This window comes from Balaenoptera acutorostrata, chromosome 20 (assembly GCF_949987535.1).
Source record: "Balaenoptera acutorostrata chromosome 20, mBalAcu1.1, whole genome shotgun sequence".
NCBI classification, from domain to species: domain Eukaryota; kingdom Metazoa; phylum Chordata; class Mammalia; order Artiodactyla; family Balaenopteridae; genus Balaenoptera; species Balaenoptera acutorostrata.
Window position 1 is genome coordinate 18,293,361 of NC_080083.1, and position 17,894 is coordinate 18,311,254.

Sequence of the window (17,894 nt, forward strand, 5' to 3'; positions counted from 1 at the left end):
AGGGTATTATGCTCAGTGACATAAGTCAGACAGAGAAAGACAAATACTGTAAGATATCACTTATATGTGGAAGCTAAAAAATAAAACTAGTGAATATAATAAAAAAAGAAGCAGACTCACGTATATAGAGAACAAACTAGTGGTTACCAGTGGGGAGAGGGAAGGGGGAGAGACAAGACAGGGGTAGGTGATTAAGAGGTTAAAAGTACTATGTATAAATTAAATTAGCTACAAGGAAATATTGTACAGCACAGGGAACATAGCCAATATTTTTATAATAACTATAGATGGAGTATAACCTTTAAAATTGTGAATCACTATGTTGTATACCTGAAACTTATGTAATACTTCACATCAACTATACTTCAATTAAGAAAGAAAGGAAGGAAGGAAGGAAGGAAAGAGAGAAAGAAAGGTAGGAAGGAAGGAAGGAAGGAGGGAAGAGAGAGAAAGAGAGGAAGGGAGGAAGGGAGGCACAATGCAAAATGTAGTCATGCAAAATTCACTAAAAGATGCCAAAACCAATGCAGGAACCATCACCCCCCATCATCCTATATCAGCTGAAGACTAAAAATGTGAGGGTGTTCATTGAAATAGGGAAAATATAGGGCTAGAAATGCAAAGGGGATGGAAGGGGCACCACCCACCAGATCGGGCTTCTTAATATCTGAAAATGAATCATGATGATCAAAATTAGAGACCATGGTTAAACTGAAAGTGACAAGAAAGTAATGATAATTAGGCATATGCCAAAAAAAAGAAAGTAGAAATCAAGATCATAATATCTAACAAGTTGGATTCGGGGCAAAACAAATAAGTAAATGAAATAAAGAAGGGTATTTTATAATGATAAAGGGTGTGGTCACAAAAGAGATTTATATACCAAATAACAAAGCATCATGAATATGAATCAAAAACTCATGGAAACACAAAGAAAAATATAGAAATGAATTGGTGGTTAAATTTAGATGACCTCTCTCGGTCCGTGACAGATCAAGTGGATAAAAGGTAAGAACTGAGAAGACCCAACTAACATAACATAATAAAGTACATCTAATACTCTAAAACTCAAGGATGTCTTTTTGCAATTCAAATCACAAAAGTTGACCAGATATTAGGCCTTAGATTCTATCTTTTTAAATCTCAAAACGTAGAAATAGAATAGAAAACATTTTCCAGTCACAAAATAATATTAATAATAATAGTAAGTAAATAAAAGGGAACAACAGAAAACAAAGGGATCTTGTCGTACAGAAATTTTAAAACTCTTTCTTAAATAATTCTTGGACAGAAAAATAAAACTGAAGGACTTTTGCTTCCAGCCAAGACGGGCTGATAGAGACTGGATATGCTATACCTCTCGCCTGAAGCAACCAAAAAACTGACAAAAATAAAAGTTTTCAAGACACTGGACATCTTTAACAAAGGACAGTGATCCCTGAGTAGTTTTCAGGCTGCTGTGCAGGGAGGGCGACCCAAGGAGAGCCAGGCCACCTCCCTGAGTTGAGGAGACCAAGGCAGCTAGATTTCATGGGACAGAGGACCAGAGAGGAGAGAGCTGTCCAGAGAGAAAACTCCAGAGATCTAAACATCATCTGGCTCAGCTTCTCTCCATCCTCACTGGCATCACCAGAGCTCATACCACGGTCATCTCTCACAAGATTCCTATAACCCTCCTGCAGTCTAATCACACGGCACACATAAATACATCTCATAGGCAAACCCTTCAGTAGCTGCCCATTGCCATCAGGATAAAGGACAGACTCCAAAATTCAGTTAATAAGGCCTCTTATGATCTGGCCCCTGCCTGTTTTTTCAGCTTCTCTCTTAGCTCTCTCCCACGTCACATTTCATACCCCAGCCAGACTGAATACTTGCAAATCCCCTGAATGTACCGTATTTACTCTTGCCTCTGGCTTCTTGTACATGCAGTTTCCTCAGCCTATGCCTCCATCTCTTCCCTCCTCCCTTTTGCCTGACCAATTCTTTCCAATATCTCCTTAAGGCCATTTCCTTAAGGAAAACTCTCCTTAACCCCATGAGACTGCACTAGGTACCCCTCGTGGAGGCTCCCCTAGCTTACTGTCCGTACTCCTAACACTGCATTAGAAACGTGTCTGTCCATCTTCCCCACTAGGAAATTACTTTCTCAAGAGCAAGAACTTGATCTTATTCACTGCTGGCTTCCCAGCACCTAGCACAAAGCAGGCACTCAATAAATAACTGTCAAATTATCAACTCCATGAATAAATGAACGGTCAGCCACCAAGTTATGTTATAGTAGTCAGCACATCATCTGTCTGCCTCCAAAGCCCCCATCCTTTCATTTCTCTGGAACACTTGGGAAGGGCTGGAGAGAAGTTTATGAACTGACTACCTTTGGAAGGTTAACTTCAAGGCTATGTTAATTTTTTTTTTAAATTTCTAGGTGGCCTCCACCTCCATCCCCTTAATGCATGGTTTCCAACCTTGGCTGCATTTTGAAATCACCTGGGGAGCTTTAAAAATTACTGATGCCTGGGTCTCACCCCCAGAGGTTCTTATTCGACGGTCTGGAGTGTAGCCTGGGATTCCCCTGATGATTCTAATCATCTGGCCAGGTTGATGCCTGCCCTAAGGTTATGCAACCTTTTCAGCAAGACTCCTATTTATTCTTCAAAACCCAGGGCAAATGTCACCTCCTTGGAGAAGGCTTCCCAGGCCAACACACACACCCCCCAGAACTAATCACTCACTTCTCAGTTCTTTAGCTTTTGTACATCTCTCCAAAGAGGCACTTGTCACACGTATCTCTAGCCCCCAGCACGGGGCCCAGCACACAGAAGGTGCTCGACAGAGATTCATAGAATGCACGGATGAGCAAATTCCTCAACCAGACATTCCGCCTGAGGTCCTAAATCCCGGGCAGAGGCCGGACTTCAGCACACAGTAGACGACGGTCCCAGAGAAGGATGGCCCCTCTAAACCAACCAGAAGGACGCTGCACTCAGAGGCAGATCAGCCAGACGCAAAGTAATCGTTGCTCCCCCAGAAATTATGGTAACAAAGCCAAAGGGATGCATAATCATTAGAAACGAAGTTTTCTCCTTGGCACTTTTACAGTTGGGCTGACGGATCAGTTATGAAAATACTGAATAAATAATGCAATGATGGTCCAGGGAGAGCCTCTGGCAAGGAGGGCTCACGCAGCCGTTTTTAAAAGCAGAAACACAGGTTTACTGAACTGGGCAGGTGCGCTAAATCCTGACTCTCAGGGCTGAGGCTGTGAGAAAGGCTGTTCTTCCACACATCGCTGGAGGTTTACGACTGCTTCAGCTCTGAATGCATCGGCACTGCTCGGCTTACCATCCACACGTGCTCCAGGGGCCCCACCCCTGCTATTAGAAACATCTAGGAACACTTTTTAAAATAACCAGGCCCAGCTTCTCCACGCTCCTCCTCCCCCAGGTGGCTTCTGATTTAATTGGTCTTGGTTTGGGTATCGGAAGTTTAAACACCCTCCACCCCCAGGTGACTAAGGCACAGTTAGATGTGCAAAACACTGACCCACAAGAGGTGACGTGAGGGATGCTGAGAATCCCACCTGGGCTGACATACCTACTAGGTGCCAGAGGGCCATAATCAGAGGTCCTCATAGCAGCTCTCCATTCAATGTACCTGGTAGGTACATTCAAAGTACCTACCAGCATTATCCCGAGAGCTTTCAAGAAGAACAGGTAGGGGGCCCTGCCCCAGACCTTTGAAAAGCTCCCAGGTGATTCTATTAAGCTGCCAGGGTTGACCCACTGGGCTAAAGCAGTGCGTCCCCCAATGTGTGTGAGAGTGAGACTCATCTGGGGCTTGCTAAACAAACCAGATCCTGCCCTGAAGATTCTACGTGAAGTCTGGGTGGGTTCCAGGAGGAAACACTTTTAATAAGCACCCAGGTCACTCTTACTAGTAGCAGTCTCCCAAACTTGCCCGATCGTAAGGATTTCCTAGAATACTTGTGAAACAGAGATTCTGGATCCCACACCGGACCCACTGAACATGCATCTTTAGGAGAGGGACCCAAGAACTTCATGTATAACAAGCAACCCAGGTGATTCTAGGACCAGGCATATGTGGAAAATTCGAGGCAAGGTATTGTGAACCCTGAGACCTCATCTCAAATTAACAAAGAGATAAATGAGTCAGTGTATTTCCCCACCTACAGAGAGCTCTGAGTTCATTCATTCAGTCGGTCAGACCACGAGTCCATCAACCTTTTCTACCTGTCTGCTCCACAGCAAGGATTGGGATACAAGGTGATAAGATACATGCCCCCATCTTTTCTCCAACTACATGGAGTGGTCCACTTCCAGCAGGTCCACTACTGGAGTGGCCCTGCAGGCCATCTCCAGTTCCTGCCCCAAGAATCCAACCCTCCCACAACTCTCCTTACTCTTCAAGATCTGCTCTGAGCTAATTCTGCTGAAGAGTAGAATTGACCTCTGTCCTTTGTTCCACCCCCATCCCTAGACGCACAACTGCCAGCCCACTTACAACAATGCTGGCCATTACTTGTCTGTACCTCTAGTCCGAGTTCTCTTGAAGGACTGAGACCGTGGCTGGTTTATTTGCAACCCCAGTAGCTTGTACCTGGTAGACACTCAATGGAGACCTATAGTTTATCAGGGCAGAAAGACACATACACATATAACAGAGCAGGAATTGCTATCACAGAGGTAACTATTTAAAATGAAAATGCAGGCAACCAGGGCCAGACAGTGTGCTTGACCCTACAGGTGACAGAGAGAGGGCTAAAGCACAGTCCTGTCCCCAGGAGCCCCCCAGTCTAGGAAGAGACGTGGAAAGCAAAAACCATGATGTAAGGCCAAAGGGAAGGGACACTAGGTGATCAGAAACAAGCTGTCCCCAAAAAGGACATATCATTTCTGACTACTAATCAGGAAATGCTTCAAGGAGAAGTAGTATTTGAACTTAGACTGAAAGGGAGGAGTTGTATATCTGAACGAGCAGACATGGGATGGCAAGGTATTCCAGGAGGGGGGAACAGTGTGAGCAAAGGTATAAAGGCAGGAACAGGAAGGCATGTTTAGGAGGGTCTAGAGATGAGACAGCATGACACAGAGCCTCAGAGCAGAGTGTCTGGGAGTTGGAAAGTCACAGACAGGAGTCTGAAGGGACGCCAGGCCTCCCTCATCTCCATGGCTCCCCAGAGTGGCCACCAAAAGAGTCTGGCTTCTCTTTGTCTGCTATTTCCACATTTTCTTGATTTATATTTCTTAATTAATTCGATTTCATCAATTTACACATTCCCAGTATTTACAACATTTCCCCTGGGACTCAGAAATGTATCGCATAAAAGCTGTTATCTGTGTTGAACAACAGTTTGGCAGAACTTCATATGCAAGGTCAGGAGGTGGCCAAACAGGGTCTAGTTGGGGAGGCGGTACCCTGCATTGGTTTGTCCGTGGGATGAGTTCAAAATCGGCCACAGTTTCTTCAAAGAAGGGGACTTCTTTTTTCCTGGTCTTCTCTCCTGATCCCAAGGGCTGAGGCCAATGTCATGTGCTCTGAACAAGAGCTCAGTGAACACCAGGTGACCTGTGTCCAGACTCCCAGGGTCAGTCCTGGGTGAAGTCTAGTGGAGGTGGCCGGGGTGAGGGGGGCCATGAGCGTGTGGGGCAGCCCTGGGCTCAGGAGAGCCTGGGGAGAAGGAATCAGAAGTCTGCTCTTGGACTTCCCTGGTGGCGCAGTGGTTAAGAATCCGCCTGCCAATGCAGGGGACATGGGTTCGAGCCCTGGTCCGGGAAGATCCCACATGCCGCGGAGCAACTAAGCCCGTGCGCCACAACTTCTGAGCCTGCGCTCTGGAGCCCGTGAGCCACAACTGCTGAGCCCGCATGCCTAGAGCCCGTGCTCCGCAACAAGAGAAGCCCCCGCTCGCTGCAAGTAGAGAAAAGCCCGTGAGCAGCAACGAAGACCCAACACAGCCAAAAATAAAAATAAATAAATAAAAAATAATTTTTTTTAAAAAAAGTCTGTTCTTGCCTCCTATACTGTTGGTAGGAATGTAAGTTGGTGCAGTCACTGTGGAAAACAGTATGGAGGTTCCTCAGAAAACTAAAAATAGAACTACCATATGATCCAGTGATCCCACTCCTGGGCATATATCCAGACAAGACTATAATTCAAAAAGATACACGCACCCCTATGTTCATAGTAGCACTATTCACAATAGCCAAGACATGGAAACTACCTAAATGTCCACTGACAGATGAATGGATAAAGAAGACGTGGTACAAATATACAATGGAAAACTACTCAGCCATTAAAAAGAATGAAATAATGCCATTTGCAGCAACATGGATGCAACTACAGATTATCATACTAAGTGAAGTCAGTCAGAAGGAGAAAGACAAATACCATATGATATCACTTATACGTGGAATCTAAACTATGACACAAATGAATCTATCTATGAAACAGAAACAGAATCACGGATATAGAGAATAGACTGGTGGTTGCCAAGGGGGAGGGGGAGGGAGAGGGATGGCTGGGGAGTTTGGGATTAGCAGATGCAAACTGGTATATATAGAATGGATAAACAAGGTCCTACTGTATAGCACAGGGAACTATATTCAATATCCTGTGATAAACTGTAAGGGAAAAGAATATGAAAAAGAATGTATATATATGTATAACTGAGTCACTTTGCTGTACAGCAGTAATTAACACAACATTGTAAATCAACGATACTTCAACTAAAAAAATAAAAAGTCTGTTCTTGAAATTCCTGAGCCAAGGGAGAGAGAGGTAAGAGCACTAACCAGCCATGGGGCAGGGGTCAGAGGTCTGAAAGTAGCTAATGATCACGGCAACACAAAAGGACAAAAGTATAAAGGTCAGGGCTTAGAGGTCGTCATTCAGCGAGGATGAGAGACAAGCTGGGCATTCACCAGGGTATTCCTGCAACAGGGGCTGGAGACTTAGATTCCCCTCAAGGGCCCGGGCCAAGTCTCATCTTTACTCTATGCCCTAAATATGTTGTGATGGCTTATTAAAACACAGGAGAGCTGGCTACTAGCTGGGTGGCAGGGCCCAGGCCCTCTTTATAGCAGCATTGTCCACTAGAAATACGAAACAAGCCACCTAAGTAACCTTAAATTTTCTAGTAACCACTTTAAAAAGTAAAAAGAAACAGGTGAAATTAACCTTATAGATATATTTAACTCAATCTATTCAAAATATACTTCAATGTGTAATCTATGTAAAAATTATTAATAAGATTTTTTGCCATTTTTTTCAACTAAGTCTATGTATTTTATACTTACAGCACATCCCAATTCAGACAAACCACATTTCAGGTGCCTGATAGCCACATATGGCTGGTGGCTTCCACAATGGACAGTGTAGCTTTAAAGTGCCTGATTTGGTGGCCTGCCTTGCAGACATGAAAGAGACAAATATCCCTGCCTCATCCATAGCCAGAGTGGCCGGCTAGAATGGTGTCCCCTTCTGTCCTCACTGCCCTTCCACGCTCCTCCTGAAGCAAGAAACGCACTTGACGAAGATGCCCTTGCACACAGAGAAATGGTACAGACATGGTGTTCTCCCATCTAGACTCTCCAAACCAGTCCTCACGACCCACGTGCAGAGGAGTGTGTGCTCTGTATTAAAAGAAGGGTGGCTTCTTGCAAAGACTGCTCAGGGGGAGGGTGTATTAGTCTGCTCGGGCTGCCATAACAAAGCACCACAGACTGGGTGGCTTAAGCAACAGAAATTTGTTTTCTTACAGCTGTGGAGGCTGGAAGTCCAAGATCAAGGTGTTGGCAGGGTTGCTTCCTTCTGAAGCCTCACTCCTTGGCTTGTAGATGGCGATCTTCTCCCTGTGTCTTCACATACTCTTGCTTCTGTGTGTGTCTGTGTCCTGATCGCCTCTTCTTATAAGGACAACAATCACATGGAGGTAAGGCCCACCCATATGATCTCATTTAACCTAATCACCTCTTTAAAGACCCTGTCTCCAAATGCAGTCACATTCTGAGTTTATTTGGAGTTGGGACGTCAACATCTGAATCTTGGGGAAGACAATTCAACCTATAACCGAGGGAAAACACAGGATACTCTGAGATTAAATGCTGGCAAAAGTCCCAAGATCCTTGAAATTTCAATAGGAAAGGCAGAAGTTGAGAGTGGGAGGGAGCCTATATTTTCAAAGCTTCAAGCAAGTCTCAATTTTACCAGAGTTGAATTCGCCTCTAGAGAAGACAGCCTTTTATTTGAGGACAAATCCACTCAGTGTCTCAGTTGTGAAGACATAAAGCAAACACTCCCGTAGCCATGGAGATGGTGGAGACAGCCGTGATGCCAGGGAACCAAACGAATCCATGAGATGCAGGGAAAAGTAATCTGTGTAAGCAGAGTGGTACCCTGCAGACCAGGAGAGAAAAGCTTCTTGCACTAGCCATGGATGTGACCATCCTGGGCAATGAAACCATTTTTTATCCTTAGGAAGCTGTACAGTCTTATGCAGGCAACACTCACAGAAGATGAGAAACTGAGGCCTAGTCTTCACTGAGAACTAGAGAAGAGACTGTAAAAAGAACCTGGGCTGGATTGTTAATGTCCCCCTCATGATGTCATTCAAGACCAAGGCCACTGGGGCTGGGGCTGACTCATTGGGTTTGGAGGTATAGTCGTGTTGTGCTCAGTGCAGAAACACACCAAGCAAGGAGTGGAGTTGTTCCCCTAGCAGGAATGGACTTCCCCCCCATCACTCATCCCTGGAAGAAGTCATCCTGCAACATAAAATAAAGACGAGGGCTGCCAGTGTCCACCTAAAAGGAGAAGAAACTTCTCCTCCTCCGTGAACCTGCAGGAGTATAGGACAAAAAAAAGCTGGGCAGAAGATTGCCAGGCTCTGTGACATGCCCTCTGACCTGTATCTTGTCCAGGATGGCCGGGGTAGCAAGTGACAACCAGGACAGAACATGGAATCACCCCCCTAGAGGGTGACAGAAAATACTCAGAGAGGAGACCAGCAAGATGCAGCTAAAGTGACAATATCGATGCTAAATGATAAAGTGATCTCTCTCAGTAGCTACTGGCTGTGGCCTGGACCTGTTTGCTCACTTCTGCTGGGCCGCGAGTTCCTGAGAGCCAGACCTCTTACTTGTCTTTTTGTCTCCAGAATGATCCTGGCACAGAGAAGGGCCTCAGTAATCACACAGTGGAGGACCTGGGAAGCCAAGCCCAATCCTGCAGAGAGGAAAACTGAGGCACAAGGGTATCAGACCATCGAGGGGCACAGGGCAACTGTGGGCAATCTCGGATGATGTTTTTCTCTGTACTTCCGCATAGAAAGAGGTGGTCCCTCCCATCCTCAAATATGCCTCTCGACAGAATTTGCCTTCCAGAGAAACAGTGTGGAAAAACAAGCAGAAAAATATAACAGGGAGTAGTTCGTGGTAAGCCCGTGTCCAGGTAAAACATTCTGTGGATGAAGAAGAAAAATCACCAACAGCAAACCCCCGGGCAGGGCCAGACCACCAGGGCCTCCCTTTCCCGGCAGTGGCCAGTTTCTGAAAACGATTTCTCTCCCAGGTACTGCAGCAATCACGAGGAACTACTGCATCCCAGAGCCATCCCTGCCTGGACTGAAGTCAAGGAGAGACAATGAAAAAGCTGGGGCCTGACCAGTTCATCTGAAGGAAGTCCAAGATCAAGGCAGCTCTGCCAACAGCATCCAAAAGCAAGATGGTTCGGGCAACCCTGGTTTCACTGTTCTCTGCAGTCCTTCTGATGAAAGGGACTGGCATGGTTCTACTGTCCAGCTGGCTAAACAAAAAAAGAAAATTTATTCAGGAGTAGGCTTGAGACAAAACATCGAGAAGTAACACCCCAAACCATGGCCCAATAAGGAAACTACCACGCATGCCAAACTCCAAGCGACAAGAACCAGCCCTGCTGCAACCACTACCGCAGCCAGCACTGTTTTCACTTCTGCATCAGGAACTGGACCTCGCTACCCCTGGGAACCACCACCACAGCAGCTGCCACCACCAAAAGCTGGGCACCTCTGCTGCCGCCCACACCAGCAAACATGGCGGCTTCACCCAAGCCTGTTTCTTCCTGTGGATCCCACCTGAAGCAAAAGGTCTGCATGGACGCGTCTGATTGGTGGAGCCTGGCCACAGGCCTGCATCCCAGTCCCAGGGCATGTGGGAATGTGGGTTCTGACTTCCTCACTGGGAAGACAGAAGAGGAGTTTCCCCAGACACACAAAGACAGTTCAAAAGGCATTGGGCCCTACAAGATGAAAAGAGTTCTGTGGATGGATGGTGGTGGTGGTTGTACAACAATGTGAATGTACTTAATGCCACTGAGCTGTACACTTAAAAATGGTTAAGATGGGGACTTCCCTGGTGGTCTAGTGGTTAAGACTCCGTGCTTCCACTGCAAGGGGCACCTGTTTGATCCCTGGTCGGGGAACTAAGATCCCTGCGTGGTGCGGCCAAAAAAAAAAAAAAAAAAAGGTTAAGATGGTAAATGTTATATGTATTTTGCCACAGTTTAAAAAAATTTTTTAACTAAAAAAAAAAAAAAAGACACTGGGCAGCAGTGAATATGACAAATGGCCACCACTGAGCTCAATAAACGTTTAGTGCATAAGTAAGTAAAGGTATTAGGTGGGGATGCTGGACTCCCAGACACACAGTAGTTGTCACCAGTCACTGTTTAACATTTCTCAGTTTACTGAGCATTTTTTAGTGTACTTTGTACTTCCTGCTATCAGTGCTCATACCACACAGGATGACTGTTATTTACATAATTATAGCTAATTTGCATAAGTATTTGCAATGTGCCTGGTGCTTACACACGTTATCTCAATTAATCCTCACAATAAACGGTGAGGTGGGTGATGGGTGAGTGCATTGCTCAGAGGGAGTAATTTACACTGGAGGAGGAAGAGGGTATCAGTCAACAGAAATAGAAAGTGAAGTCAGTGAAGTCAGAGCAAAGATCCAGAAGAACCTGTGGAGAAACAGAGAAAATAAGGAGAGAAACGTCAGCCCGTTTATGTTTTGGGGGACCACAAAAGCGAGGGGCCTAGAAGAGTCTGGAACACAGGGGAAGTGTAACCAAATAGGATCAGGCTAAAATGGCATAGATCCAGTACCTCTGGCAACACGCCCCCACTCTTACAGGCATGATGTTCTAATGAGAAAAGCCACGTATGAAGAGTAAACAGTCATCCCAGACGGGGCTACATGGAGTCCAGCTGGCTCTACCCTAAGGAAAGTTCTGGAAGGAAATTGAGAGGAGTTTGTGCCATAAGTTGCGGTCAAGAGAGATATCATCTGAGTCGCGCATGATAAAGGATTAACTTGAACTACACACTCAAGGGAACATGTGGGTCCAGCCCGTACCTGTTGCTTCTGCCACTGAGGTTGATCAAAGTCTGTGTGACTAATCAATTGTGTGTGTGCTCATCCAAATGGCCTCACGTGTTCCGCCCTGGCATCTCTGCCTGGAGAAAACTCCAGACTGGAAAAGGGTAGAAGTTCACTCCCCAGTTTGGGACTGGGCAGCTGCAGCAGCCCTCTACTTCACTGTTCTCCTGACCCCCTACTACCACCCAGCTGGAGTCTGCCCCAAAGAGATTTGGGGAGTAGGACAGAGAGTTCATAGGGTTACAATTCAAACTGAAGATTGGAGAGGTTAAATACCCACCCAAGACTGCCAGCTAGCAAGAGGTGGAGCGGGGATTTGAACCTAGTCTAATTCCAAAGCCCACACCCTTAATCACCAAGAACAGATCCAGATTCCTGTAACTAGCTGTGGGACCCGAACAAGTTTGTTTAGCTTGTTGAGTCTATTTTCCCGCAAGTAAAAAGGTAACACCCTACGGGGTGATTGAGAGGATTGGAAATGATGCATGTCAAGTCTTAGCTCAATGCCAGGGCCCCAATAAAAGAGCATCAGTGAGCAAAAGTTATACTCATTTTCAGGGGGAAACTCTCAGCCTCATGGATTAGGAACATGATTAGGGTTACATGGCCATTTGCTATCAAAGACAGATCTTGATCCTGGGTTTTTTACCCCACATTCCATGCATCTGTCTGGCTCATTTGAGGATTTGGGTGGGAATGTGGGGAGGACTAAATCTAAGTGTCTTCCATAAGAAATTCAATTTTATTTCATTGAGGACAAGGCTGTGTGCATCTGCTCCATGTGAAGAACTATGGCAGGTACTGAAGAATGGGGCAAGATGAGGGTGACTCGGCTCTGCCCCCAAGGGCAGTGATGTGGCCGGTGAATGGGCCTGGGGCAAAGTTGTAGCAAGGGTACCCTTCCTGTCTTCTTCCATCAGGGAAACGGGTTTAAGCTAAGCCAGTGATTCTTAACCTTGGCCACACATTGTTATCACCTGGGGAGCTTTAAAAATGCTGCCACCTGGCCCCAGCCCCAGAGGTTCTGAGTTCAATGGTCAGGCATGCAGCCTGGGCATCAGTGAATGGGGCGGCCAGGTTGAGAACCCCCAAGCTAAGCAAAGATGCAGTTCTTGGGCGAATTGGGGTGTGGGAGGAGGAGGGAGTCTGAGTGGGGTTTCTTTGTGTCAGGGAAGTAAACGGACCAGTGAGGAGAAGGTCCAGGGCTGTGGTCCCTAAGGCCCTAGACGCAAGCCCCGGGCACTCATGACAGGAACAGGACAGAGCCCCTGCCTCTTAGCGGGCAGCTGCAGGTTTCACAGGCAAGACCTCAGACACGCAGTCAGGACAAACATGCTTCCATCAGCCTGAGACACGGTTTATTGCAAGAGCTGTTCACCAGGCACATGAAAAAGAAAGGTGTGACTCCACCTCTGGACTGGCCTTTCTGACCATGGGAGGCAAGCTGCATGGCCACCTGGAAACGGTCTGTTGTGTTTCCAAACAGTCAGATAAATAAAATGCATTATTATTTTATTAGCAACTCTTAAAAGTTCCTGTAGTGGCGTGAGTTACAACAGATACAACTACTTTCATATATTTATTTTATGTGTTTAGCACTTAATTCACACTCGCTTGCACTGCAAGACACTCAGCTGTAACACATTTTTACTGTGTTCTGTTTTTCCACATTCATCAGACTTTATTGATTACTAACCGCCAGGACTTCTAGAAAGCAGTCGTCTTGTTTCCAATCATCCCCTTCTTTTTTCAGTGTTATCTGTCCATCTTTGTTACTATAGGATGTGCTTTCCATGTTGCTTTCTCTTTCGTCTCCCGTCTTTCATTAGTCTTTCCTCTATGGTTTCTCAGAGTTCTTACAGACTCTTCCACCATTTTGTGCTTCTTGAAATATTAAGACATAAGACTTAATTGAGGAAAATACTCAGAAAACTCAATTCTTTTTTATCTCCCCACCCCAACGTGGGTGCCTCAACCATAACTCCACACCCTTGTCTTTCAGGGTCACCTTCCCAACCTTCCACCCAGGTTCAATAGCCCTAGAATTCCTGAGGCCCTGCCCTCTAAAGGCTCCACCTCCTTATTAGACAAACTCAATCCCTGGACCCACCTCCAGCTCAGATGTTCCACCCAAACCCCTCCTCAGGCTCCTCCTCCACCCAGGCCCCACCCCTCCACCTTCACAGGCTCCTCCCTAAGCCCCACCCCTCTCCCGACCCGAGAAGCACCGCCCCCAGGGCCAGAGCCCTATATACCACCACCACCACCTCCACCACCACCCCTAATCCTCGCCCGCCCTGCTCCCCGGCTTAGGCCCCTTCCTTGCCCCGCCTCAGGTTTCATCTAAGGCTCCCGGAATCGTGACTCCCAGGCCGCTGAGCTCGGACTCAGGGGCTCCGGGCACATGGTGGCCATCTTGTCGTAAGCTCAATTCTTACACTTTCGAGTGTTGTGTGAAGTCCGAAGTTGGTGGTATGTCGAACATTACTTGAGGTAGAAATCCTATGCTTGGCTTTGATGTAGAATGACTAAAAGCTCAGAAACATGCATAGAACTTGTCGTCACCACCTATGTCGATATGGGTCGTGGAGGAAGCAGATGCTGGACTTAGATGCAGAGCTGGAGTTAGGAGTGAAAGATTTGGTGGAGGGCCATAACTATGAAAGATAAAGGCTGAGGAGGTAGGACTGGGCAGGGAAAGCCTTCAGAGGGCCATGCAGATCCTATCCCGTGAAAAGAAATGCAAGAGGAAGAAAAATAGGGCCGGGAACATCTCAGACCACAGTGCAGATCATGCAAAGTCTTGGGCAACCCAGTGGGAAGTGAAGCAAAGTTGCCCATTAGAGGGGTCTCCCAACGGGCAGAAATGGTGGGTGCCGGTGTCTCCACCACACTCAGTCTTTGGCTTGGGAGCCGCCAGGGAAGAGCGAAGCTGGCTTAAGTGCTGCAGCTGGAGGCGATCAGCTAAGCGCATTCTTCGCAGCTGAAAGAACTTCACAAGTTCTTTCTCGTAGGGAGATCCAAGCACTGCTTCTCGGCAGCTGCCACGCCCCCTCCCATCTCCTGACAATGCAAGCCTTTATAAATGAAAGGCTCAGCTTCTTTAAGGTTATTAAATGCTTGTCTTTTCTCGGCCTGGCGTGATCAAGTAAACACCGTGCCCAGCTGAACTGTGGGGAAAATGCAATTAAACGTTGTACAGAGAGATACAATTGACAGTCAGTGGCAGAGCCACGGGTAACTGTTTTCTTTCTGCTTTTCTCTATGTTCCAAATTTTAGACCTTGATCATTTATTTTTCTTTTTGATTGGAAAATATAATGAACATTTTAAAATTAGTCTCCATATCATACCTTTTTGATCCAAAATGGCATCCCCCAATTTGACAGCCCAACAAATTGCTTTCAAATAGGAGAATATGGTAATAGACCAAGCATAGCTTTGAGCTCAGACAGATCTGAGCTTGAACCCTGGCCCTGTGACTACTACTCTGAACTCTGGGCAGGCCCTTACCCCCTCTCAGCCTTCACCAGGAAAGGCAGACACGTGTCCTTACTTCTCAGCTTTGCTTTAATAAAGCATTTTTAAATCGATGTTTAAGCCTCCCAAAACTGCTAGAAATTTCTAAAAATCCACATTCAAAGGTCAAGGAGTGGCCATAGCTGAGGAAATCCAAAATACTTTCCTTGGAAAGTCCTAAAAATGAGTTCTAAAAACCTCCTCGAGGGGCTTCCCTGGTGGCGCAGTGGTTAAGAATCCACCTGCTAATGCAGCGGTCATGGGTTCGATCCCTGGTCCGGGAAGATCCCGCATGCCATAAAGCCTAGAAAAAAGCCCTCGCGCAGCAACGAAGACCCAATGCAAGCATAAATAAATAAATAAATTTAAAAAAATAAAAGCCTCCTTGACAGCAATTGCACTTCTAGGTATACATGCCTAAGAATTCAAAGTAGAGACTCAAACATGTATTTATACACCCATACCGCAGCATTATTCACAATAGCCAAAAGGTAGAAACGACCCAAATGGCCATTGACAGATGAATGGGTAAGCAAAAGGTGGTATATACATACTATGGAATGTTATTCAAGCTAGCTGAAAAAAAGAAGGAAATTCTAATATACACCGTAACACAGATGAACCTTGAAGACATCATGCTAAGTGAAATAAGCCAGATACAAAAGGACAAATACTATATGATTTCACTTATATGAAGTACCTAGAATAGTCAAGTTCATAGGGACCAAAAGTAGAATAGAGGTTACCAAGGGCTGGAAGGAGGAGGGAATGGGGAGTTAGCGATAAATGGGTACAGAGCTTCAGTTTGGGATGGTGAAAAAGTTTTGGAAATGGATGGTGGTGATGGTCGCACAACAGTGTGAATGTTACTTAATGTCACTGAACTGTACACTTAAAAATGTTACAGTGGTAAATTTTATGTTCCACAGATTTTACCACAATAAAAAAGAATTTCTAAAACCTCCTTGTCAATGCAGTGTTACTACTTAAACACAGGCAGGGAGCAAAGCTGAGCTGCCTGCAGGTGTTTCTCACATGGAGAAGCAACACACAGCTTGTGCAATTCGTTGCATTTTTCATCACTTTTAATTATAAAAATAAAACCACATCACAGAAAAATTTGAAACTAAAGAAAAAACTCATAATCCCATTCCTTTTCTTCTTTACAGGATTTTATTTTTAGACCTAGTTGTAACCATAGTGTTTGGACAAGCCCCAAAAGTGACTTCCAGAAATCTCCTTCATCTGAGCCTCAATTTCCTTAGCTTTAAAATAGGAGTCATATTTCCAGAAACCTCCTTGGCAATGCCCAGAGCAAGACAGACACTATGATTTCTCTTGGGATGCCCAGCCATGCTTCCCCCAGAGTAGGAAGCACCCATTCTCCAGTGGATGTGAAGAGCTGGGATGGTGGCAGAGGGGAAGGAGAGTAGGGAGAGAGAAGGCTAATGGCTGTCTATGATTCCACAGGTCACTGGCACACATGTACATGCGTGCGCACATGTACCCGAGCACACATAGGTTCTCCCCCTGCTGAGGGTCTATAACATCCCTGTGGCTCTGTTGCAGGTTGAAGTGCAAAAGGAAAAAGGAACTGGTTGTTGAGGTAGCCCCAGGCTCTGGACATGAGGACAATCTGGCTGATGGCTGAGACCCTCTGCAGGGAGCCCAGGACAGGGTGTTCTGGGAAAACTGAGGTGGATCTATGGCCTCCTGTTCAGTTTGACTCCCACCAGGACAACAGAATGCAAGTCTGGGGCTGGACACACCCATGTTCGAGTCTCAGTGCAGCCTTAAGCAAGTGACTTGCTTTCATCTGAGCCTCAATTTCCTTGTCTTTAAAATAGGAGTCATACTTCCTACCTCCTGATGGTGTTATGAGGCCTGAAAGAGAAACCATGCAAAGTGCTTGGCATGGAGCCCTCGCTAAATGGAGGCCATATCAGACACAGCCCTCCTAAAGCCCCAGAAGCAACTTCATTGACCCAACCAACCAACCAACCAATACTGAAAACCTTTCCACTGTGGACCTGTTTGTGAACTCAAGTGAAGAACTCACCAAAATTATTTTAACATTGTAAAGAAACACTGGAAAGACTTAATAAAAGGTTCACTTAAGTAGTTCGTCAAACCACATTAGCAATCATTCCATAACAAATAAATTGACCTGGCTAGAAGAACTGATTTTGGAAATAGCTTCAGACGGTCTTGACACAAAAATCTGTTGAAGAGGAGGCTCATATATCATTCTGATTAGAAATTCACTTTTAGTCTCCAATTCAATCAAGGCAGGCAGGTATTAGTCAGAGAAACACTAGTTGCTATAATAGATGAACTCCAGAATGTCAGTGGCTTAATATGGTAGGAATTTATTTCTCACTGCAGTTAATCTCAGTGTTCCTGGTGGACAGCAGCTTTTCTCCATGTGGTAACACAGGAACCCAAGCTCCTTCCATCTTGTGGCCCTACCATCCCCTGGGGCCTCTTTATGGCAAGTGGAAAGAAAACAAAAAAGTGGAAAAGTTTCATTGCTTCTTAAAAGTTGACCCACAAGCATCACACATCACTTCCACTCACATGTCATTGATGAGAACAAGTCACATGGCTATAGTGGAAGTAAGACTGGGAGAAAATATTTGCAACAAATACATTTGATGAAGTTCTTTAAAGTTCTGTGTCTAGACTATATTAAATATATTATGAAGAATATATTATACATAATAATATATAGAATTTAAACTCAGAATATATAAAGAACTCATAATTCAATAAGACAAACAATTGAGTTAGAAAACAGCAAAAGATTTGAATAGACACCTCATCAAAGAAGATATACAGATGGCAAATAAACACATGAAAAGATGAAAAGATGTTCAACATCATTGGTCGTCAGGGAAACTCAAACTAAAACCACAATTAGATCCCACTATACACC

At 45.5% G+C, this 17,894-nt stretch overlaps 2 long non-coding RNA genes across 2 annotated transcripts in view; both read right to left on the minus strand.

Moving 5' to 3' along the window:
• LOC130705868 (uncharacterized) overlaps positions 1-8,934 on the minus strand; it is a 65,931-nt gene extending 56,997 nt beyond the window's left edge. Inside the window, exon 1 of the long non-coding RNA XR_009006263.1 lies at positions 7,782-8,934. This is a non-coding gene — a long non-coding RNA (uncharacterized LOC130705868). The remainder of the gene's footprint in view (positions 1-7,781) is intronic.
• A 353-nt stretch (positions 8,935-9,287) lies between these two features.
• The window catches only part of LOC130705867 (uncharacterized), a 32,038-nt gene continuing 23,431 nt past the window's right edge, over positions 9,288-17,894 (minus strand). Inside the window, exons 2-3 of the long non-coding RNA XR_009006262.1 lie at positions 13,138-13,325; positions 9,288-9,825 (exon numbers count right to left, since the gene is read on the minus strand). This is a non-coding gene — a long non-coding RNA (uncharacterized LOC130705867). The remainder of the gene's footprint in view (positions 9,826-13,137; positions 13,326-17,894) is intronic.